This window comes from Emydura macquarii, unplaced genomic scaffold, assembly GCF_026122565.2.
Source record: "Emydura macquarii macquarii isolate MOO-44397 ecotype Brisbane River unplaced genomic scaffold, CSIRO-AGI_Emac_v2 contig_1483, whole genome shotgun sequence".
NCBI lineage: Eukaryota > Metazoa > Chordata > Testudines > Chelidae > Emydura > Emydura macquarii.
In genome coordinates, this window is record NW_027131620.1 from 5353311 (window position 1) to 5377574 (window position 24264).

At 49.8% G+C, this 24264-nt stretch overlaps 1 long non-coding RNA gene across 1 annotated transcript in view; it reads left to right on the top strand.

Moving 5' to 3' along the window:
• Window positions 1-3670: 3670 nt before the first annotated feature.
• Window positions 3671-24264, top strand: part of LOC137157319 (uncharacterized) — a 155691-nt gene continuing 135097 nt past the window's right edge. The window contains exon 1 of the long non-coding RNA XR_010921058.1: window positions 3671-4012. This is a non-coding gene — a long non-coding RNA (uncharacterized lncRNA). The remainder of the gene's footprint in view (window positions 4013-24264) is intronic.

Here is a 24264-nt window from a genome sequence, read left to right on the forward strand (position 1 = left end):
TTAGTCGGTGAGGTCTTTTTCTTCCCTGCTTACACAGTGTTATAAGGAATTATTCCCACTGGTGAGAAGGCTGGACACAGAGTTAAGGCACTGAAGTCGGATGGGGGTTCAATTCCCTGGTTTGCTGGACATCCTTAACCCTCCCCGCCTTTAAAAATGGTATGTCCCTTGTCTGTGGAGATTGTAAACTACTTTGTTTCTGTCCATGTGTATGTGCAGCAATCAGCACAATGGGTCCTGATCTCAGTTGGAGTCTTTGGGTGCTACTTGGACAACAAATAAATAATATTAATCAGCAGTGGCTGATTGCTCCTCCTCCCCTCAAAATATGATTTCCTGGAGAAACAAAGCAAGGCTGGAAAGGTTGGGGGAAAAGATTCTCTGTCATAAATTCTCCTTTTCACATGCCATCTGCATTATCAGCAGCATATTAGGGCAGTGCTGAGCTGTGTGTTTTTTGTATGGAGCATGAAACCAGCTGAAGGTGAATGTAATGAACAGTTCCCTAATTTCCAAAGCTCTCTTTCTAAGCATGAATTGTGTGTGTATAGATAAAAAACCTTGAGTTCAAGAGTAAAACTTCCGCACTCCATCAGCTTGAATGGGACCAGCTGCGGTTGGGAATACCTTGAGCGCTCTTTAGCACATTTCTCTATCTCATTAACATTACCATTGGGGATACATAAGAAGCTTCCAGGTCTTGTCTCCTTCTCACACCAGTAGGAATGGCAATCCTTAGAGCTTTAACTCACGCTTTTATAGACATAACCAGCTTTTCTGTCCACAACTGTAGATTTTAACCCACAACCACAGTCTCCCTCTAGGTTTGGACACAAGAGGGAGCTATAGAACTATTGCAGGAGCGGGGCAGCTTATCGAAAAGAAATGGCAGCTGAGACAAAGAGTTCTCTAGCTGGTGCGGGAGGAGGCAAGAAGATGTTAAACATAAGAATGGCCACACTGGGTCAGACCAATGGTCCATCTAGCCCAGAACTGTCTTCCGACAGTGGCCAATGCCAGGTGCTTCAAAGGGAATGAACAGAACAAGTAATCTCAAGTGATCCATCCCCTGGTGCCCATTCCCAGCTTCTGGCAAACAGAGGGTAGGAACACTTCAGAGCATTGTTTTGCATCCCTGCCCATCCTGGCTAATAGCCACTGACGGACTTATCCTTCAGGAACTTATCTAGTTCTTTTTTGAACCCTGTTATAGTCTTGACCTTCACAACACCCTCAAGCAAAGAGTTCCACAGATTGACTGTACATTGTGTGAAGAAATACTTTCTTTTGTTTGTTTTAAGCCTACTGCCTATTAATTTCATTTGGTTACCCCTAGTTCTTGTGTTATGAGGAGTAAATAACATTTCCTTATTTACTTTCGCCACACCAGTCATGATTTTATAAACTTTTATCATATCCCCCCTTAGTCATCTCTTTTCCAAGATGAAAAGTCCCAGTTTTATTAACCTCTCCTCATATGGAAGCTGTTCCATACACCTAATCATTTTTGTTGCCCTTCTCTGTACCTTTTCCAATTCCAATATATCTTTTTTTAGATGGGGCAACCTGATCTACACACAATATTCAAGATATGGGCGTACCATGGTTTTATATAGAGGCAACAAGATATTTTCTGTCATATTATCTATCCCTTTTCTAATGATTCCCTACATTCTATTAGTTTTTTTGACTGCCACTGCACATTGAATGGATGTTTTCAGAGAACGATCCACAGTGACTCCAAGATCTCTTCCTTGAGTAGTAACAGCTAATTTAGACCCATCGTTTTATATGTATAGCTGAGATTATGTTTCCCAATGTGCATTACTTTGCATTTCTCAACATTGAATTTCATCTGCCATTTTGTTGCCCAGTTATCCAGTTTTGTACAAATCCCTTTGTAACTCTTCAGAGTCTGTTTTGGACTTAACTATCTTGAATAGTTTTGTATCATCTGCAAATTTTGGCACCTCACTGTTTACACCTTTTTCCAGATCATTTATGAATATGTTGAAGCGTATTGGTCCCAGTATAGGCCCTTGGGGAACACCGGTATTTACCTCTCTCCATTCTGAAAATTGACCATTTATTTCTACCCTTTGTTTCCTATCTTTTAATCAATTACTGATCCAGGAGAGGGCCGTCCCTTTTAATCCATGACAGTTTACGTTGCTTAAGAGTCTTTTGGTGAGGGACCTCGTCAAAGGCTTTCTGAAAATCCAAGTACACTATATCCACTGGATCATTCTTGTCCACATGCTTGTTGGCCCCCTCAAAGAATTCTAGTAGATTTGTGAGGTATAATTTCCCTCTACCAAAATCATGTTGACTGTTCCCCAACAAATCATATTCATCTGTGTGTCTGATAATTCTGTTCTTTACTATAGTTTCAACCAATTTGCCTGGTGCTGAAGTTAGGCTTACCGGCCTGTGATTTCTGGGATTGCCTCTGGAGACTTTTAAAGAAGTTGGTGTCACATTAGCTAGCCTCCAATCATCTGACACAGAAGCTGATTTAAATGATAGGTTATATACCACAGTTAGTAGCTCTGCAGTTACACATTTGAGTTCCTTCAAAACTCTTGAGTGAATACCATCTGGTCCTGGTGACTTGTTACTGGGTAATTTATCAATTTATTCCAAAATCTCCTCCAAAATGACCCCTCAATCTGGAACAGTTCCTGGGATTTGTCACCTAAAAAGAATGTTCAGAAGCCTCTGTCCATTTTGTGTGAAGAATCAGGTTCATAACACTAAATCAGTGGGTCTCCTTTGTATTTACAGAAGGGCTTTGGATAAAGCAGATGCAAACAAGGGGGAAGAAATTGTGTACATTCCACTTTCATGTGCATGTTTTACCGTAAAGACATTTAACCTCCCTCCAAGGATTTGCAAACATGCAAATTGTTTAGGGTGAAGGGGTAAATCAGAGAGGACTCATTCTCTGTGCATTAGCAATGGGTCACTGGGAACAAAGAACTTGGTGTAATGCAAGGAAATGGGCCCCTGGCTTGGGGTGACTGGTACAGACTCAGAGTGGGAAAATAAGGTATCATGCCCCGTGTGGGGATTTCAACAGGCAGGGGCCAATCTTGTGCTATTGAATCAAGCTAGGTTTACTAGTATTAGCTTCAATCAAGCCCTGGCTGCAGGAAGCTATGAGTTTGGTTAGGGGCTAGAAGTTTTTATCTCTTCTCTGGCACTGGCTTGCTGTGTGATCTTGGGTAAATCATTTTGCTCCAGATCCTCACAAGCATTCAGTTAGCTAAATACCTAAATATCTCTGATGATCTGAGCCTTTGCCTCTTTCTCAATGTACCCATCTGTAAAATGGAACTCAGGCTCCAGGGCTGGGAATGAATCAGCATAGCTCTTCCTCTGTGAATAATATCTGCTTGAGGGACTGGTTTAATTGATCTGCAGCATCCAGCCACCTGGGGCAACTAACTCCCGGCCCTTGGGAACCGCCCTCCTGATAAACTAGGGGAGGACAAAGGGGCGGGAACAGGCTTTAGCAGTTGCTTCTTTGTTCACAGGGCCCATATCCTCAGCTGGTGTAAATCGACTCCAGGGAGGTCGGAGCTGAGCTGCACCACACCAGCTGAGGTGCTAACCCTGCACAGGTGGGTTGGTTTTGAATAACGCAGCCTGGGAGCTGCGGTGCTTACAAACTGCTGGGTCTAGGTAGAGCATGAGGGTGATCCCCTATCTTCCCAGGGGGGAAGGCAGAGGCACCGCTCCCCGGACAAAGTCCACTCCTGTGACACCCGCTTCTGATGAACTAAAGGGGATTCAGGTGAGAGGCTGGTAAGTCCTCGGCCATTCTCAGGTCCCATTCTCCTGGCCACGTGGGAAGGACTAATCCCAGGGAAGCACCTGGCCTGGGAGAAGGGGAAAGGTTGCCTCTGACCCAGCTGCGGAGCCTTGGACGGCAGCGGGGTCTGGGAACGGTGCGGGTGCTTCCTCAGCCGCCTCCCTTTGACACGATGCGCCCCGTCAGCAACACCCCGAGGTCAGTAGGCGTCAATCGGTAAAGGCCTCCGAGATGCTGGGGTGGGAGGGCCCGGTTACTGGGGGAGCCCTTTTCTCTTTGCGTGCGTTTGAGCGGGCGTTTGGCGAGCAGGAGCCAGGGAAGTTGTGTGTGGTGCACGGATTAGTGTGAGTGGCTCTCTCAGGACCGTGCCAAGGGGTTCTCTGCTGTTGGACGCCCCCCAGGCGCTAATGACCTTTGCTCTTGCATGGCGTAGGTTTCCCGTCCAGTGTAAAACACCGGCAAAGAAGGGGCCTGTGGGTTCTTCCTTATGCACTGGCCTGTCTTCCCGCCTGGGGTCGGGTCATAGCCCCAGGCTGCCCGAGAGGCGCTGGAAAGTCTCCGGACATTTGCCCCAGCGCCTGGTGGTGGCCCGGGGGGGGGCGGCATTTCCAGGCCCCGCTTGCTTTGCCTTGCTGATGGTCGGCTTTTAAAAAGGAAGCGGAGCAAACCTGCCCGGCCTGCTGGAGTCCGGGTGGGGAGCGCGGGGGGCTGAGCGCGTCTTGGGGTAACCCGAGCAAAGCCGCTGCTCGACCGAGCCGTGTTTGGTGGTTGCTGTAAACCCTGCCTGCCCCCGCGGGCTCGGTTGTCCGCCCGCTGCCCCCCCACCTGCCCGCTGCCTTGAGCCGGGCTCCTTCCCCGGCCCCTGCTGTGGGGCGGAAAAGCAGCGCCTGCCCCCTGGCTGGGCTCCCCACGGCGGGGGCAGCCCCGTGAGTCTGGCAGGAGGAGAGCGCCGGCTGTGTGTGTGTGTGTGTGTGTGTGTGGACGGGCCAACTCGCCGGTTCTGAGCTGGCCCCCAGGGACCTTGCTCCGGAGTGACGCCGGAGTCTTCTCAGGAGCGACGCCTGCCTGCCTGCTGCCAGGGGTCAGCGGGATCTCAATCTGCCCCCCGGGTTTGCAGTTCCTGAAGGGGCTGGGGGGCGAGGGTCGGCTCCCCTCTCCAGGCCGCCTTCAGTACTCGACCTGCTGGGCGAAGGAAAGGGGAAATAACCCACGGGGGGGCTGGTGATCGGTCCCTTTCCTTTAGCCTCTGGTCAGCCTGGCTCCCTCCTCCCTCGGGTGACTGCGCGGAGGGCCGGTAAACTGGGGCGCAGGGGGGCTGGGGTTGAGGCTAGGTGGGGGACCCACAGGGCTGGAGGCCGGAGGGTGTGAGGCGAGGCTGGCTGGTTTTGCTGCTGTTGTGTAGACGGGGGGTATCGCACAGACCGTCGCCCCTCTTTCTCCCCCAAGAATCTCGCCCCCCTTCATTGCCCAGCCCCAGAGAGAGCAAGCCCCCTTCCTCCACGCCAGGCAAGTGGGGAAGCAGCTAGGAGACTTCAGTCTTTGCTTCCCCCGCAGGAAACGTGGAATGACACGAAACCACCAAATGTAACATGGGGCCGGGGGGGAGCCCTGAACCCCGCACGGGCTCCTGCCCCTTCCCTCCTGCTGTCTCGTTGCAGTGGGCCCCACCCCCCCCCCCCCCCCCCCACCCTACCCTGCGCTGGGCCCCAGCACCTGGGGGCACCCCTGTGAGGACAGACGTGCGGCTGCTCCAGCGTCTCCATGTGTAGGGCTCTGACCCCCTGCGTGGAGTGGGGGGCCAGCTGCTGAAATCCTTGCTTGAGCAAAGGTGGAGAGTTTGCCCGAGCAAGGACCGGATCCGCAAGTCGGGAGTCGGTCCTGCGTGTGTGAAGGAGCGAAGGGCGCAAGTCCTGCCGCAGGAAGTGAAGCTGAGGATAAAAAACAACCCACCAGCCGTTGCGTTCAGCGGGGGAGCTCTGCGGATGACGCTGCATCTCGCCTTCCAAACTGCGGGTGCTTAGCGGCCCGGCTGGACCGCAGCGCATTGTTTCCCATGCAGCGGAGGGAGCAGCAGATGGCGCTAGACGAGGCGTCTTCTGCTGCGGTTTTCTGGTCGGGTCAGAGACCAGCAATGTCTTTAACTGTTCACACAGTTCAGTTAAAAAAGCACAAAACCAAGGGGGGGAAGGGAAGGGAAGGGAAGGGGGGTTAGGAGAATATTTTAACAGTCAGTACACAAATAGGAAACACAACGTGAGATGCAGGAGAAACTGTCCCCTGGCATGGTCACGTTCTCACCAGCTGTATAAAGTGCATGTTATACCGAGATCAACACATCTGGGCATGGAGTGAGGGCATGGTTCTGTGTGCACACCCTCTGTAAAGTGAGTGTATGCGTGCATGCACCTTATCTACACAGCCAGACCGGCTCGTTTCTGTCTCTAACACAGAATGGCCCTGGGAGAGATGCAGCGAGACCTGCCAACTTTGAGTAACTCAACCGTATTCCTGCCAGTTCTCCAAGAGAAACTCCTCAAGAGCCCAGCCACCATCCCCTGCGCTCTGGCGTAGCAGCCTGTAACTTTTAAAAAACCAAACTCGTACAGACACAATCACGGGTTTTATTTGAAAAAGTCAGCACGGGGTCGTTCAGTACAGGTGCAGATAAGCCATTAACGGAGCAGCTAAGTGAGCGGGGGCTGTGGCAAGAAATAAAGGGGGTCGCCTCTCAACCGCCGCGCTCCCCCTTTCAAACCTGCTAAAGAATTGACGTTAAACGAGAGGAAAAAGAGGAAGAACCAACTCTTTCGGCCGGGCGTTTGCAACAGGAGTTTATTAGGGGTCGAGCACAGATGGATCCAGGCCCCAGCAGCGAAGCGGAACTCTTTATTCCGGTACACTGGGGCCACTGGGCTTTTGGCACAAGCTTTGCTTAACCCCAGAAACCGGCCTGGAAGTGCTTTGGAGGGGTGTCGTTCTCCTCCCCCAGCCGGAGCGGGGGCGGTGCCTTACGCCTATGCGCACAGCCGACGCTTCTCCGACATTCAGGCCAAGCTGAGGGGGGGGTTTGCGCCGAGACGGGGCTAAATATCCCCCCCCCCATCTCCATTCATTGCAAACAGCTCGGGGGGGGGGGGTTTGCGCCGAGACGGGGCTAAATATCCCCCCCCCCCCATCTCCATTCATTGCAAACAGCTGGGGGGGGGGGGGGGAGCGCCGAGGCCAAGTTACCGCCGTGTGGGGGGTTGCGAGGCCAGCTCAACCCCCCCCCCCCCCCCCCCCCCCCCCAGGCAGAGCCGTCCTGCGGCATTGTCTTCCTAGCTCTCCCGGCATTGTGCTGCCGCGCGGGCTGCCCCCGTCCCCTTTGTGAGCCGGGAGCCCCTCAACCTCTGCATATTCAGCAGGGGCCTGCTTCTCGCCCCGGCCCCCTTTCAGGGCGAGAGACAGCTGCCCGGCGAGGCGCGGGACCCTTTGTTGCTCCTATTTGTCACAAGGGCCGAGGCTACTCCGGCGCTGGCTGCGTGGCGGCTGCTCAGTGTAATTAGAGGGTTTGTGTCCCCCGTTTCCATTCAAATGAAGCTGTGAGGCTCCTCTCTTGGCATTCACCGCGTGCCTTAATTGTATGGACATTAAATCAAGGTCCGCTGTGAACACGCAGAGAGGGGCTCGGCTGGAGCGGAGCGGAGCGGAGACGGCGCAAGGCGCAGCGCCGCTGCCCCCCCTCGCCCCGACAAACACGCCCGGGCGGTGCAGCCCGAGCCGGCCAGGGGCTGGGCTCCCCTCCGCACCTGGCGAGAGCAGGGGCCCCCTTTCTGCCCTTCGCAGAGGAGAAAGCATCCCCCCCCCCCGGTAGAAAAGCCTTGTAATAGAGCGATACCCTCTGCCAAGCAAAAACAACCCAAACCCGGTGCCATCCACCCCCTCCCCCACTACAATGTGAAGTAGCGGCGCACTCTACCCCGCTATGATCCTCTACCCCGCTATGATGCACCTCTGTACCGTTACAGAACCGACCGAGCTGCAGCCTATGCAGCAAACCCCTCTACTATACTGTACTATACTATGCACCCCCTAGAGCAAACCGTACGCACACTAAAAAACACCTTTGCAACCAAGCCGTACATCACACAACCCCCCGTACGGTAAATCCCCCGCTCCCGAGTAACGCAAAGCCTCGGGGCGGTGCGGGGAAGGCAGAGTTCGCACAACGCATCGCTAGACCCGCCGCATTCTAGCAGAGCGGACTGCAATTGAGCAGAACGTGTCTCCATGGCCAGGGACCTGCCTGTTTCTCTAGAGTTACGGGGTCTATTCAAAGTGCTGGGCATCTCCCCTCCTCCCCCCTTATTCTTTACAAATAATAATAAAAAACCCATCGCTCAAGCGCCTCAAAATGCAAACGAGCTGGTTTCTCTCCTTTAGAAGAGAAACCGAAATAACTGGGATGTGCATGGGGCAATCTCCGAGCTCCGCAGCCGTTAGCCACCGATTTTTTTTGAGGGGGGGGGCTTTTTCTCCCCCCCCCCCCCCCCCACCGCCTTAAATAAGGATCGAAAGAGAGTTACAAAGATTAAAGCGATTTCGTTGCTGGCCATCGGAGTTAAAGGCACTTTATTAATTTAGGACGATTTCTTTCTCTAGAGATTGCCCCTGAATTCCTCCCCCATCCCTCTCTTGGTCGTCCCCCCTACTTCCTCCCCCCACCCCAAATCCCCGCAAATAATAATATTAATAAGACCGTTAAGGATGCTTGCAAAAGAGGAAGGGGGAAAAAATCCTGACGCTCTTCCAAGTTAGCAATCGAGCCGGGATGCTATCCCTCCATTGTCGCCCAGACCCCATAATTACAGCTCTTAGCGGATTTACCCATTCCACTGGAAGCAGCCCTCTGTGGCTAGGCGACCCAAACCCTGCTTCCTTTCTCAGATCCAGTGCGAACGCCCTCCCGTGGCTCGGGATGCTTGTTTTGTGTCTGCAGGCTAGAGATGAAGAAGAAAGGCGCCTGGTCTCTCATTATCTTTTGCATTTTAGACTCTTTCTCTCTCTCTGTCTCTCTCGTTTTCTTTCCTCCCCGGGCACAATGAAGAAGGACCTCATCGGAATGAAAACCAGGCTCCCGCTCGGCTTGAAAAAGCAAGATGAACTTGTACTGGCGCATCACGCATCTTTGCATTCTCCTCCTCCTCCTCCTCAGCTCTTTAAAGGGGTTGCGAGGCGTCTCTCTCAATTTATCCCTTTTCTCTTGATCTTCCTAGCAGAGGGGTTTTGGGGTCTAGTGCTGGCGGTTGCAGCTGATCTCATCCAGTCTAAAGGATTAGAGCTTCTTCCCTCCATCCAAGCCCTCAGCACATCTGCTGATTGGGTTCAGCACAAGAGGATTACATTGGGACCCAATGACGTCACCGCTAGGACATAAGTTCTCCTCCATTAACCAAATCCTCATCAGCAAGATGTCCTTGAAACTACAGGAGTAACATGCTCGACTCTGTGACCAGCCCAGCCCCACCTTCCTCTCGGGCTGTCGGAAAACAGGGTTTAGGTTTGAGCACTGGCAGCTGCATCGCTAAGGTCTTTTTGTAGCGCAGGGCTGGAGAATCTAGCCATTCTCTGAGCACACACCGGTTATAAATAGGATCCTGCGCCCAGACTGTTCATCAGAGAAGCTTCATATTTTCGGTTGCGTTTTTTTTTTAATGGAGGATGGGGGGGAAGGACTGTGTATCCTACAGTTATATTTCCTACCTCAACAGACAGCAGCAACTTTTCTTAAAGCCTGACATGGATGTAATTTAAAAAAGATGTGAGCACATTGTCAGGGAATTCTTCTTCTCTGCCCTCTTCCAGGAGGAGGAAATGTGTTCAAAGTTGCACTTTTAAAATGAGAGAGCTCCCTGGTCACACACATTTCTGTTCCTTGTGATAAAGCTGCTCACGGTTATATAATCAGGAAGTCACAGGCGCTAAGAATGGCTGAATTTGGGAGGAAAGGAATTCTTTATAGATAATTTCTAAATAATAAACCAAAAGAGCATTAGCATTTTAAAAAGCCACCCAAGATAAACAATATCGTAATGCGTGCAGAATGCCTGCCATCAAATAGCCCTGATTTATGTCACCGACTACAATATACTGGTTCTGCGTTAAACCATCCCCAGCAGATAGGGCCCTGCTTGTATTTAGAGCGAGCGTTTCATTATGTGGTTTGAACAGATTTATTTTGTTAGGGTTTTTTTTTTTTTAAGTCGTGAATGAATGCTTTATAGCTAGAGACCTCTTTCATCAGGCTGTGCTTGCCTACTCCGAGTGTCCCATCATCATTTATTTATTTATTTTTGTAGCACCACAGTGTCCCTTAAGATTGTTTTTATTCTGATTAAACAATTCCATATGCAGAGCAGAGATGAGTCTCTCTCAGAATTATTCGAACACGTCTTATTGCACTTTAGTCTTGTCTTTAGGAAATATGGCGAACCACTTACACATTCCTTCTCCTCCCCCCGCCCCCGAGTAAGGATTTTCAGGTAGAAAGTGCAGATTTGGGGTTTAATAATAACCGTCAGTGGCTAGCAATAGGCTGCATACTATTATCGGAATGATTTTAAGAGTAGGGTTTGATTTGGTTCTAGTAGTATTTATATGCACACCGATATTTACATGCTTATGATGGGCTTGGATTCAGGGATTCTGCTGGAAATCATTTTTGTTCCAGTTCTGAAAGTATCGCCTTTGCCATGTGAGCAGTTACATGATGGATGCGTTGTTAGAACTGTAAACTAGATCCATTCTGTTTCCACTAGATCGACTCAATTGTTTGGCGGGTGTTTGTTTGTTTATGTTCGACAGAGGGTCTCTGAAAGGCATACCAGAGACACAACTGGAGAAAAAAACCAAGTCGGTTCAAGGCAATTGAAAATAGCCCCTCACCACACAGTATCCAGTAGAAAGTATTTAATAAAAAGTAGCCATCAGAAATGCTGCCCATGTGAAATATCGCCTTCAAGGCTTAGGGCCCATAGTACAAATACTCGCACACCTTAATATTGTGTGTGTGCGTGTGACTTCCCTTCTATTCTATAATGCTACGGTGCAGGGCATGTGTCTTGGACAGGCGAAAATGCATTGTTCGTTGCCACCCTGCAAGGGGAATTTTGCTATTTAAGCGTCATTTTCCATCTTCTGAAGCTACTTTTTTTCCCCCACCTGGTTCATTTTAGGGTGTTATTTATCGACTTATTTACGTTCACGTTAGACTCCATGAATCCGAAGCTGGATCTTGTGGATTTAAGTTACAAACCTAAATACATTAACGTGAGGGAGGGAGCTCTTTTCTCAAGCATTTGACAGCAGGATGCCCGTCTTCGGCACAATTCAGAAGGAATTTGCTTTTCACTGTCAAATCCAGGACTGCATTTTTGAAGGGGGAGGGGGAAGTATTCTGATTATTTATTACTTTGCCTGGTCTAGGCTTATTTTATTGGCCAAGATTAGAGCTCCTACTCTTTTGATCCTGTATTGGGTTTCAACCAACAGACTTGTTTTCAAATAGAATGACATTTCTATTTAGCTGGCATGGCCTCTTTAGGTCCCAGAAATACCTGTCTCCGATGCCTACGTCTTGCCGTGTTCTGAGCACAGAGCAGCTAATGGCAAACAGGGAGATCTATTTCAGTCCGGAAAACAATGATCATATTATCAAACTCTCGGGTTTGGGTCCACATTTATTCCTATCCCCTCCCTGCTCCTCCCCTGTCTCACGTTTTAATAAGGGAAGCAGAGTACAGAGAGAGGGCAATGGCGTGCTCTGCATGGGGAAAGGTGCTGAAAAGAAAGGTGAGCTACTGTCCTCTGTTTTCATTGAGGGCTAAGGGTTCGCTGTCCATGGTGTTGAATTAAATAGGGTTTTTTTTCTTTTTCTTTTCTTTTTTCTGCATATCACAGTCTCTTCCCTGGTATTCAGAATCGGTGCCTCTTCTGCCTGCTTTTCCCTCCTATATCTCACCCCCCATCAGTGCCAGTTTGACTTAAACCATTGAGTTTAACTGCAGGTGTATCTGACTATTGCAGTCAGGAATAATTAAGAGTATTTTTTCGTCCTGAAGAGAGCAGAGCTTTCTGTCACTTCCTTAGAATCCTGAGCAGCGAAATCGGATAGCTACAGACTGGCTTCAAAATCAACTTCTTTCACAAGAGAAGTGACCATCTCTGTAGCTGCTCTGTGGGGCGGGGGGAGTCGGTCTGTCATCCACGCCCAGAGTGTGCTCCTTAACATTCCTCTTGCTTTTCTAAATGTTCCTAGCGACTTTGTATTTGTAAGCCTGGTGGCCTCAACGTGAAGCATGGAGGTGCTATTCGGAACATCCTGCTAAGGCAAAGAGAGCCTCGGCTGTGACCTGAGCAGGGTCACACTGCAGAGGGGAGACGCTTCCCTGCTTTTGTCGTGATGGTGGTGGCGGCACGGTTTTATTTCGCTTTAAAATAAACCACACCGATGGTTTAGCCCCTCCGAAGTTTACTATTAAATCGACCCCTCCCCTCCCCCCGCCGCTCCTTTTCCCCTCCCGTAGGAAAGGCTTTAAAAGATACCCAGGGTTTGGGGCTATTTTACTAACACTTCCATCGAGACATTTTGTTTTAAGAAGCCCCCTTCCCTGATCTGTAATGCAGCATTTCTGTGTTCCGGAAGAAAACAGTCAGATGACTTGCAAAGGGCCATTTTCTTTTCTGTCTCTCTCTAAGCATACCACCTACTGTTCCCCAAACAAAGAGATCCTAGAGACAAGAAACATGTTATCACTTCCCTGCTCTTTCTAGACCTTCACTCTGCAATGCACAGTTGACCATATGAAAAATATACCCCGAAATTCATCGTAGCTTCTCACAACATACAATCACCCCTAAACCGGGCAGCAAGATGTGTGTGTGTGTGTGTGTGTGTGTGGGTATGTGTGTATAATATGTATACATTGCAGTGATCAGGCGGTGCAAGTGACCAGAGAAGCGCGTTGCTTTCAGAAAGTCTCCCTGTTTCCCCTTTCTGCTGATTAAGTAAGTAAGAGGCATCTCTTTTGCCAACAGAACTTGACACAGATATTGGACACAACCTAGAGATCATCCACCCTCCACTCCCAGAATCGGTCGCCCTGAACCGACCCACAAATAAAACACTATATTTTTTTTTAAAATGAGGCCTTGTCCTTTTTGAAAAAGGACAGGAAATAGAAGGGAAGGGGGCCTCTATATCCCTGGCCTCGGGTTTAAGCGCAAACAATCTAGCGGCAAAGGAAAGAGATTTCAGCAGAGATTGGTCTTTTCTGTAGCCAATTTAAAAGAGTAACTTAAAGCTTTCTTAGAAAGTAATTCCACTTACAAGAGGTTTGGGATTCAGACTTCTCTACCAAGTGTGTCCTCTCTGTCTTTCTGGTCGTCTTGGCTGCTGTATATTTTTTCAGATCTGTAATAATAATAATAAAAAAAAATTAACCCGCCCCCCTCCCCGAAATATACAATTTGCAAAGCATCTTCCTGGGTGTAAGAAAGCTGCTTCCTCTCCCCGCGGCTGCTTGCCTGGCCTCACAGCTCCTTGAGAAAGAAGGAGGGCCTTGTGCTTTACAATCGCATTCAATCTCATTCATTCTGCCTGTTTCTAACGGTCTTTGGACAGCAAATCCACACCAACAGGGGGTCAAAGCCCCCTCCTCACCCCCCCCCCCCCAGTCTTAAACGCACACAATAGCCGTCAGCTAACAGCACAGCAGCAACTTTGAAACATTCAGGCATCTGAAGTGAAGAATGCCAGAAGCTCGCCTTCCCCCCCTCCCTCTCTTCCACTTGTTCCTTGATTTAAAAAAACCACAAATTTAAAATATAATCAAAATGAAAACCTCACATTGATCGGCACGTTATTTCACAGACCCAGGCAGAATTCTGTCGTCAAGAATTTCCTCTTCAGGAAAGGATCAGACCATCAAATAGCTGGGTAATTTTCCAATTACCTGATATTCCTCCTCATTTCACCATGCTCCTGCACTAGAGAGCTTTTTTCTATAGATATTTATTTGGTATTATCAATAAATAGACCGCCTTGTGGTCTGATTTTTCCCCCCCGCCCCAGCTACATTGGGAACTAGCATCACAAGCCGATGAGCTGATGATTGGATTTCATGGTTCGTTTTTTTTATATATATATATATAAAATGTAGTTAAAATATTGCATTTCTGTATCTCCGCCTTTGAGTTAAAACCAACGTTCAGACATTAAGAACTCTCTAGTCACTCAGGCTCAATCATTCTGAAAGAAAGTTACATGCACGGATTTGGAAAGGAATTAAAATGGTCTTTAGCACGGAAAAAGATCCAATGAATATCTGGAAAATCTTGTGGTTTTTAGAGATTATATCTCCGGTTTAGAGATTAGGGGTTTTTTCTAGCCGAGGACAGAACCCCTTCCGCCCTTGTTCAACATAATGCTTCAGCATTTCCTATTCAACTCAGCGAGCATACCCTTTGCAACTCCACACTTTGCTTATGCAAAGTACAGAAATAGGTTCTTTTGCCTTCTGATATGGTTGGCATCTGTATTTTCGGGGGGGAAGGCTTGCTAAATTGCCTCTGTTGTTTGTTTAAACGTTCATTTCATATTTGAGGGTTTTTTGTTTTAAATGGCTTTCTGCAGCGTTTCCCTGAAACACCCATTGTTCTCCGGGTCTAGAAACTGATTTCAAAACAAAAACGGTGACCCTGGAAGCTGCTAAATAGAAACTGTTCCTACCTTATTCAGTCGAAAACATTTTACACGAGATATACTGATACAAGTGAAGAGAGATTCTTCCCTGTCTACACCGGTCTGTAATTGAAATGCACGGTTATTCGAAGTCTCCTCTTCCATGTATTGAGACAGGCCAGTATGCCCAGCCTACCTACTTGTCTGATACCACCTGGGTGGCATGTGATCTTTGGCCACCATCTTTCCTTTTGAAACAATGGCAGAGTCCATTTGCGCCAGAGTCAGCCGTGAATGAAACCACCGCTAGGAAAGACAGGGGGGAAAGAGTGAGTGCTATAAAGCCATTTGCAAATAATGCCGTCATTTCTCCTTTCATCTCTTCTTGCAGAAACCCAGTTTCATGGTCCCAGGCAGGCGAACTGGGGAAAGAGATGGCAAATAAAAGGGGGCGAGAGAGAGCCCTGCCGTCTTTACTCGGGCAGATGTCCCGTTGAGGCCAGCTCTCCAGTCCCAGCAGTGTGCACGCACATGGGAAGTGAGCATGGCCTCGGGTCAGTTTCACGTTGCAAAGAGAAACGACTGGGTATACCCAGTCCACTTCTGACATGGCGTCGGGTGTGTGTGTGAACGGGAAGGGACCGTGGCCCGTAGATGGATTGTTCTCTCCTGGCGCGGGATCTGCATTGACCAGGGTGTGACTGACTTCAGAGCCCTGGCAAAGAGCTGGGGGGGGGAGGTGAACTGGTGGGAAACCGTCCGTTGCGTGTGTAAGAGCAAAGCGGGTCGCAGTAAACGGGGGGCTCAGCGACGTCCCTTTCGAAGTGCATGTAGACGCTTTGTCCTACGAGTAAACGGAGCGAGATTACAACGCATACGTGCGAGGCTCCTTTGACCGCCCCCCCCCCCCCAGAGCGGTCCTGGGGGGGGGGGGGGTTCTGCCCTGGGACGGAGAAGGCGGTTCTTTAGTGGGGAGGAAAATGTGGGGGTCGCTTTTTTTTAGAAAACGCGCGTGGGCCTTGCCACGTCCCAACGATTGCAGGGTTTCCTGTCTCGGACCAGAGCCGAGCCTGTGGAAGGGGGCGAGCAATAAACCAAACCCTAAATAGCACCAGGGGGGACCTGCTGGGCCTCCCGTGAGGCTGCGCCATTCTTGGCCGTAGTGGAGTGGGTCCCAGGGGCCTTGTGGCGGGAGGCAAGTGTCAGATCCTCCTTCTTCCATGAGAGCCGGTGCAGAGGGGATCGCGAGTGGGGTCTGGTGCCTGGGGCCTGATCAGTGCAAGAGGGGAAGTTTTACAGGCGTCTCTCACAACCGTCCCCCGCTTCTTTGGAAGGCAGGAGGCTGGACCCAGCGTCCCCTGTGAAAAGCCCAGCGTCCTGTGGCCTGCATGAAGGGGGTTTTGTGTGTGTGTGTATGTGTGTGTGTGTGTGCAGACGGTGTCACGTGGCAGCAGCTGGTCTTTGTCCTGCCACGAGCTGGGGTGATGCCTGCACCCTGGACCTCACCCGCTCCCCTCGGGTTTTGCGCTGAGGTTTTATGAGCTTTTCTTTTTGTTTTTCTGTATTTTTTTTGCAAGCAGCCCCTCGCCAAAGATTTGTCCTGCTGCCCTCTCCCTGCGTTGCGAGCTAGCATCCTGCTAAATGCAACATCGATCCATCTCGCCCTCTTTTCAAGCTGCTCCCCTCCTCCCCCCCCCCCCGCACCTCCAAAGCGTAAACTGAGGCTGACCACGTGAAAAGGGTGCGTCAGGAGCCGGGCTGGAGCGCGCCCCACCTCCCCCCGGTGGACCCGATCCTGAATCAGCTGGAGCGGAGGCCCGGCTCGGGCAGCTCGCGTGTCACTGGGGGGGGAGGAGGGCTGGCCTTTTGTTCCTCGGGGTTTGGGAAGGAGCTTTATTCTCCCTGCACAGCAGGCTTGTCCTGGCCCTTCTGCAGTGGGGGGGGGGGGGGAACCCTACACCATGGGCATGGCCGAGTCTGTGCTTTGAGCGAGGCGCAGGCTCCCCAAGAATTTACCCCAGCGGCCCGTACCCCTGCCTTGTGCCTGGGCTGCCCGCCAGGGTGAGGTGACCCAGGTTGGGGAGGAGGGACTGATGTCCCGGCCCTGGTATGTGCTGGTGACTTTGCCTGGCTGGTAGGGGGGTGGGTGAGGGGTCCTGCCTTAGCCATGGGGTCCCCTCCCCCCCCCCACACACTCCTTTAGTCTTGCTCCGGAGAGAGGCACAGCTCTGTCCTGTTCCGGTGCGTTCTCCCTCCACGTGATCCTGCGGGCAGGGCGATGATTCCTGCTCTAGGGACCTTCCCTGGGCTAGGCCTTTTCTCTCTCCTCCCTGGAGTTGGGCCCTGCTCTCCGGCGAGTTCGTCTGCCCGCCAACCAGCCCGCCGTTCTCGCCCTAGCGGCAAAGGCCGTGCATACGTTCGTACAGCGCCGAGCACGACGGGGGCCAGTGGGGGCCAGGCCCTCCAAATAATAACGGGGAGAGGCTCCTCCTGGAGCGACCCCGCGGCTTTCCGCTTGCAGGGGAAGGGGCGGTCCAAGAGGCAGCCCCGCTGCTGCAATTGTTTTAACACCGGCCTTAAAAACCGACGACCCCCTGTATACACAATTTTCAGAGGGGGAAAGAGCCCGGTGTATTTTCAACGACCCTTCCCCCCCCTCCCCTCTTCTTTTCAGCTCTAAATAGTCCTTCCAAACACCAAACAGGCATGCCGCTCTCCGGGGCTGGCCGGGGTGGGTAGATCGATGCATTTCCCCCTTCCCTCGACCCATTAAACGCCTTCTATACATCGCCTCTTCATCTTGCATCTTGTCAAGGCCAGTTGGTCTCTGGCTGCTGGTTTCCCAGGCAAATCACACCGATTTCGGAGCAGCTCTTGAAGGTCCACATTGGCACAGCACGGGGCCGACAGAAGCGCTCATCCATGGAGCCGGGGGTCAGGCTCTGGTCCTGCTTCTCCAGCTGAATTATTCCCCTTTTCTTTTTTTTTTTTTTGGTGGTGGTTGTTTTTTAAATCGTGTCGCGCTTTGAACCTTTGCAGAGCTGTTGGCAACAGGGATTATAACGGCAGGGAAAGAGCGCAAAGCAACTGAACGAGATTCTGGATTGGGGGGGGCGGTGGGAATAATCTTCAGAGGGGCCAGAACGTGAAGGGGGCAGTGGAAATGCAGGGCGGCCAAATGGGACCCATTTCGTTATTTTATTTTAGTATTTCAGACGAACCTTTTCAGTCTAGTTGGTTTTTTGCTTTCTCTTGGGGGGCGGGGAGGGGTGTTAAATGCATTTTTCTCTTTAAACCAAGTTTAGGGCTGTGCGTGTATTTACATAACACACATACACGTGTGTTTGTGTGTGTGTGTACTACCATAGAGATTCACACGTTTTGTACGTGTATATATGCACCCAGCATGTGGGTTGCACACCGCTCTATATAGGGTGTCTGTATATAATCACACACAAACCTGTATAATGGCATATGTGTGTATCCACGTGTGTGAACTTCACATACACTTTTCGTACACGTGTATCTATATAAAGTGCGGGAATATAGGGCGTCATACACGATGCATACAATGGATGTGCCTGAATATATGTAATAAACGGTATAATGTGTGCACACGTGTGTGTGTGTAACACAAAATCAGTGTTTTATTTATAGCCACAACTGGTCGAAACTGAGCAGCGAGCTGGGCGGTGTCTGAGAAAGCCCCGATCTGTGTGTTTCTCATTGTGTTTTAAAATAGCCTGAGTGGACCCCCATTCCCCCCCCCCCCGTACTCCTTTTCACTTTCTCACTCCCTCTGCATCCCCCCCGCCAGCCTCAGCATTTTTAATTAAATTACAAGCCTCAATAATGTTTTGCTAACCACAGCTGCCGGCTTCCTTGTGGAGTCGCCCGCGGAAAGGTATAATTTTGCAAACAGTTTCTTGAAGAGCTGGGCCTGAAGTGCCATCCGCAATGTGTGCAAGCCGCACAAGCAAAGCAAAGCAAGGCAAAGCAAAGCAACACCTCCACAAAAGGAGGGATTGTCCCAGGCGGACAATCCGAAGGGGCCCGCCGCGGCCTGTCCTTTCCGCTCACGGTGGAAGGCGCTGATGTGAATGCGGGGGGCCCCACGTTCAAACGGGGACAAAACCGAAATGGTAATCAGGGTTGAATCCCCCCGGCTGGTCAAAGCAGTGGGCAGCAACTGGGCTGTGTCACTCCCCTCCCCCAGAGCAGACCCCGAGCCAGAGGGACTCTCCTCTTGAACTTTATGTCCCTGGCTCGCTCGCCCGTAAAGAAATGCCTGACTCAAGGCCGGGTGGAGTTGGAGGAAGTTTGCGGGGGCTTTGCCATCCTCCGCGGCAGGGTGTGAGGGGGACGTGGTGTGCGGCTGCCAGGTAAGCACGAACCCCCCTTTCGGTTCCTTGGGCACTGTTTGGACACCGGAGTTTCGGCTCCGGGTGGGTTTCGAAGAAGCAATGTTGTGGGGGGAGTGCTCGCCCGTGTGGACAGTTGTGTGTCTCCCCTGCTTCCAGATGTTGCGTGGGCTGGTAGGACCAGTCCCTGGGGCTTATAGCTGCTGGTCTCCAAACCAGTTGAACCGTCTCCATGCAGGGAGGCGAGTAACAGCAGCAGCAGCACCAGGGGCCGGTTTCTGCACGGCGACATGTGCTCAGCCAATGGCCCTGGGAACCTGCCTCGCCTGTGCCTGGGAGGGGAGACCTGGGAGCTGGGGTTACGGGGTACCCGACCTGCGGGGCAGGGCAGCATCCGGCTCAAGAGTGCGATTTCCCACGTGTTGGGGGCTTTCCTCAAATGCAGCTTTCCCAGCCCTTTGTTGGGCTTTTCTTCTCCCCTTCGAGGGAAGGAATTGCGAGCGCTGCGCTTCCCACACGCACAGTGCTCCTGGTTTTGCTGCCTTTAGCTGTCCCCTGAGCCTCTCCTTCGGAGCTCCCCACTTCCTACCTTTGTTCCGATTTCCTAAGCCACCGTCTTGCTTCGGATACTGCGCTTCCAGCGGCCGTAACCCTCCCCAGTGGGGGGAAAACGTTTCATTCCCCGAAACTCCCAAGTACCCGCCTGACCCTTTAATTAAACAATGGGCCCTCAACGCCTGCCTGCCTTCTGAGTGCTGGATCGCCCGGCTCTCTCTCTGCACGTAGCCCGCCTGCAACTGCTTCCTGCTCCGAAGGAAATTCGACTTTACATTGATAGGAACGTGCTATTTACACGGAGGTACCCAGTGTAAACTGGATAGGCACCTCTCTACATTTTGCAGATCACAGGCAACGGTGCAGGTTTGTCAAGATATCCCCCTGTATGTACACAACCAGAACTCCAGCATGTAGCATGTGTGTAACTCACACACCCACTGCAGAGCACTTTGGCTGCACATTGCTATGTATATATGCTGTGTGTGTGCAAACACGTGTGTGCATGTGTCTATATGTGCGTGTACAGAACCTGCCAGCTAGTTGCTTCTTAAGGCGAGCAAGGGAAGGGATTCCTCGCTGGGATTTTGAAGAGAACTTTTATTTCCGCATCTGACACATTGATATTATTTCGCTGGCGTTTGCAACAGACGCCTTTTGTGCTGGTCTTGTGAACTGCAGAAGCGCAGACTCCAGTCGCACCCGCATTCAGTCGGATTTTGTCAGCCTGGGGGAAGTGCATACTTTTTTATTTTCTTTTAACGCTTACTCCACGACCCCCCCCCCCCCCATTTCTGCAAGAATCCAATGACACGGCAATTATTGGAGAGACAAGAGGGGCGAGGTCATCTTTTTGTACTGGACCCACTTCTGTTCGCGAGAGAGACCCGCTATGGAGCTTACACCGAGACCCGGAGAAGAGATCCGCAGAAGCTTGTTTCTCTCTCCAATAGAAGTTGGTCCAAGAAAAGATATCCCCTCCCCACGTTCTCTCGAATATCCTGGGACCAAAACAGCTCCAACAAACAAGCAGGAATTATTGGCAGCTCTGCCCACTAGTGTCTTATTTACTGGAGGTGGCCAACTTTTTGTTTTTAAATATGAAACATAAACCAGAGAGCAGTTCTCTGTTCATGGGAACGACATCGGATTAAAAATCCCCACCGTGTAGACAATGCCAAGAGCTCCCTTCTTTACCGCGTATCATTTCCGATGCTGCTAATTATAGGGGACACAATTATTTCGGGGCAAGACCTAAGAACCTATTTTTAGCTTTTGGTGCCTTGCAAAATGATTTCATTTCACGAGAAATGTATGGTTCTCAGAAGACAGTCTCGTCACGAGAAAAGTTGTTACAAGTCATTTAACAGCCCATCTCTTGTAGGAAGGTCCCAACAGCCAGTATAAAAAGGGAAAGGCATCAGTGTTGTTCCTCCATACTTCACTCACTAGCAATGCAACTGTGGGGAGATAAATCCACTTTGCCTTTTATTGGCTGACAGAACCTTCTCCTCCTGTTCCTTTATTTCCCAGGAAGTGCTTTGCTACTTTGCAGATAGAGATCTCCCTCTGTCTCTCTCTCCCTCTCTTGTATCCCTCTTACAAGAGATGCCTCTTAAATATTCGCCCTTAAAACACTGGATTCTAATTTAGCAAGGAGCGTATTTGATTGAAGGGAGCTTTGCAACCAGTTCCAGGAGCATGTCAACAAATCTGCAGCACCAGTGTCTGGGGTTCAAGCGCGGTATATATAGAAGGACTGATGCGGTCACAAAATATTTGCTGCACTCTGTGTAGGACCCTTCTTCTGTGGCTTTAATAGAAAGAAATCAAGTGTAAATACCTGAAAATACCTTTCTAGCAGACATTCTCTCCCTTTGATTTCTCTGTGACAGGCATGACAACCCACTGAAATGAATGCACCTCAGAGTTCATTAGAAGAGAGGACACTCCTGTATCTTTTCTGCTTACCGGTTCAGATCTATATTTTCTAAGAAGGAGTCCTGGGGGGCAGGGGGAGAGAATCGTGTATAGGTTTGGTATGCATTAAACTTCTTCTTCAGTGTGACCCAGTGCCATTCTGTCTCAGAGAACCAGACACATCCATTTGGGATTCTAGCTGTAGGTTCCAGTCTTTGTGGATTTTTTTTATGCTAATTCGATGCAGCAGTTTCTATAGGGAAGTGTGTGTTTGTAAACCCATCCTCTGATATATAGGCGAGTTGGTGCCGTGCTGTGTGATGGATGGCTATAGGGTTTTTACCAGACCTGTGAAGTTAAGGGATAATCTTGATTCAACTCTCAGGCGAGGTGTAAAATAAATACAATCTCAACATCCGTATTTGTTTTCATAAGAAACCCGTGCTATAACGAAAAACTCCGGATAGTCGTAGCTAGACATGGTCAAAGTGCTCTAATATTGTCCTGTGGAAAGGATGAAGAAACCTGTACATATTGGCAGTAATAACTCCAGTTGCTATTTATTATAAGCATCAAACTGACCTGATGAGGTAACATTTGTCCTTATTAGGTAACTTTAAAAAAAAATCCGCAATATAAAAGATTCCTTTCACATCTTGCTGGACAGAAATATTGCCATTTCACTCATTAAGGCTGTAATTAATCAGTTGAGAAGTTTTTTTTGTCCCATTGTAAAGTGATGGGAAATTCCCTTCCTACCAACCCAATGGTTAGACGTTGTGAATTTGCTGTGTTCTTTTCTTTTCCTTGTCAATTTCTCTCCCCCTTTAAAGCTAAGCTGCCTGTTGAGGTCATCCGAGAACTGGAGGGACCGGCAGCCGGCTCTCCTCCTCTGACTTACAGCAACTTCTTGCCCGTTTGAAATAATGTTTCCTGCAGCTTTAACAACCCGCGCGTTGTGCTGGGCTCAGGGAGCTGTGTCACCACAACAGCAAGCCGCGGCAGATGCCCTGAAAGATTAAAAATCCGTGACAATAGAGAGGTGTCATCCGGCTTTGGTTAATGTCGTTTCCTGATGACACTTCTTGGCCGTGCTGGATGTCAGGCTGCAAAATACCAGAATATCTGGTCAACGCTGCGGGCGGCCCAAACAGCTGGAAAATGAAGACCCCTTCTTCACCTCTTTACATTGTGTAAACAGGAGTAAAGGGGAAAGCGCACTCATGCTAAATCAGCCCTTTCCTCTCCATCACCACGGAACTGCACCCACCTTTCCACCCGTCCCGGTTCACTTTTATCGTCCTCTGCAGGGATCTAAGCAAGGAAGAATTTAAATCTAAATAATGCCATTTCCGAGACAGTTTTGTGGGTCCCCCCACCCCCTTTTTTTTTCTCTTTCCCTATCGCTTGGTCCAATACAACGTCACATGTCCCAAAATACAGGTCGGCAGAAGTTCAAGAACTCGGCTGTCTTTGGGAACCCGGAGGTCTGTGTTTCAGGGACAGCTGGGGTTTATACAGCCCAGCAGCATTTTACAAAAAAATTAACATCATCAACCTCAAAACATGCCCCTGATGTCTCTCACCCCGTTGCAAAGGGGATCCTCCAAGTAGCCCCCTAAAACAAGAGAGGGGGACAATCTATAAACCCTGGCTTCAGTTTGCCCAGCATCCTAGGGGGGGAAAGGTTGAACCCCAGTGACGCTTCCCTGTTTTCCCGTTCTGCAGTGAAATCCGTGCACAGGGACCTGGAGGGGTGGGATGGAGCCACTGCCAGTGGTGACGAGATTTGACTCTTCCATCCAAGCAGACGTGACCGAGAATTCAGCCGAATGGGTCTTAACACAGTTACTACGTTTATAACACGCGTCCTTCCCCACCCTGTGTTAGCCTGAAGGTATGGCACAGCTGTTGGTGGCGAGGAGTTTCCTGGATGTGCAAAAATGAAACGTAGATGTTTGGTTGTTTTTTTATTTTAGAAAAGGGCTCACCATTTTGAAACCCTAACCTACAAAGCGAGCCATGGTTTTAGCACCCAATGAAAGAACCAGGCAGATTAACAGATTAGAAGATGAATGCTAAAAACCCACCCAAGGGTGCTACCTCTTGGTACGATTGTGCAGGACTGCTGGAAATAACCCGTTTATCCAGGCGTTAGCATTTGAAGGGTTATTGGAAGAGGTAAATGTTTGACTAAGAATACATAAAATTAAGAGATGTTGGAGATGTTTGACTAAGAGTACAGTAAAGTTCTAGATGGAGTGCAATGTTACTTTTTTCTTTTCCCCCTGTAGAGAAATCATTATGTATTCCGCCCCCCAATCTTTATTTCAGGCTGTTGTTTCTGGCAATTTTGGGGGCTTGTTTGTCTATCTCTGACCACTTCAAGTGTCCTGTAGAAACAAATTGGAGGTTTGGACCATGGAAAATTTTCATCCAAGCCTGTGTAAGGTGGTGGTTAGTTTGTGAGTATTTCTGCAAAGGGACAGCAAGCTGAGGCCTGGAAGAACAGGTCAACACCGAATCTAGTCTTCAAAAACAAGGCTGCATGTTTCTTCTTAAAGAACACTTCCTTGGTGGATTTAATTTTGTCCTTCTGCTGAGACCTGCTTGCTTGTATTCTCTTACAAGAGACAGGAAATCTGTAGAATTAAAATGTAGCTATTTGCACAGCTTCATGTAGATGGAAGACAACGTGGAAGATAGAAACCCAGTAAAAAAACACAAGAGATTATTTTGTTACAACATATGCCTTGCAATTAGACACATCGAATGGATTTTTTCTGCTTCAACCTTTGATCTTTTGCAAGCCAGACAGTTTATAAATAGTTTCTTTACTTTCAGTCATTTTGCATTAGCTTTAACACTATAAAACAATGGTCAAGTGTGTTTTT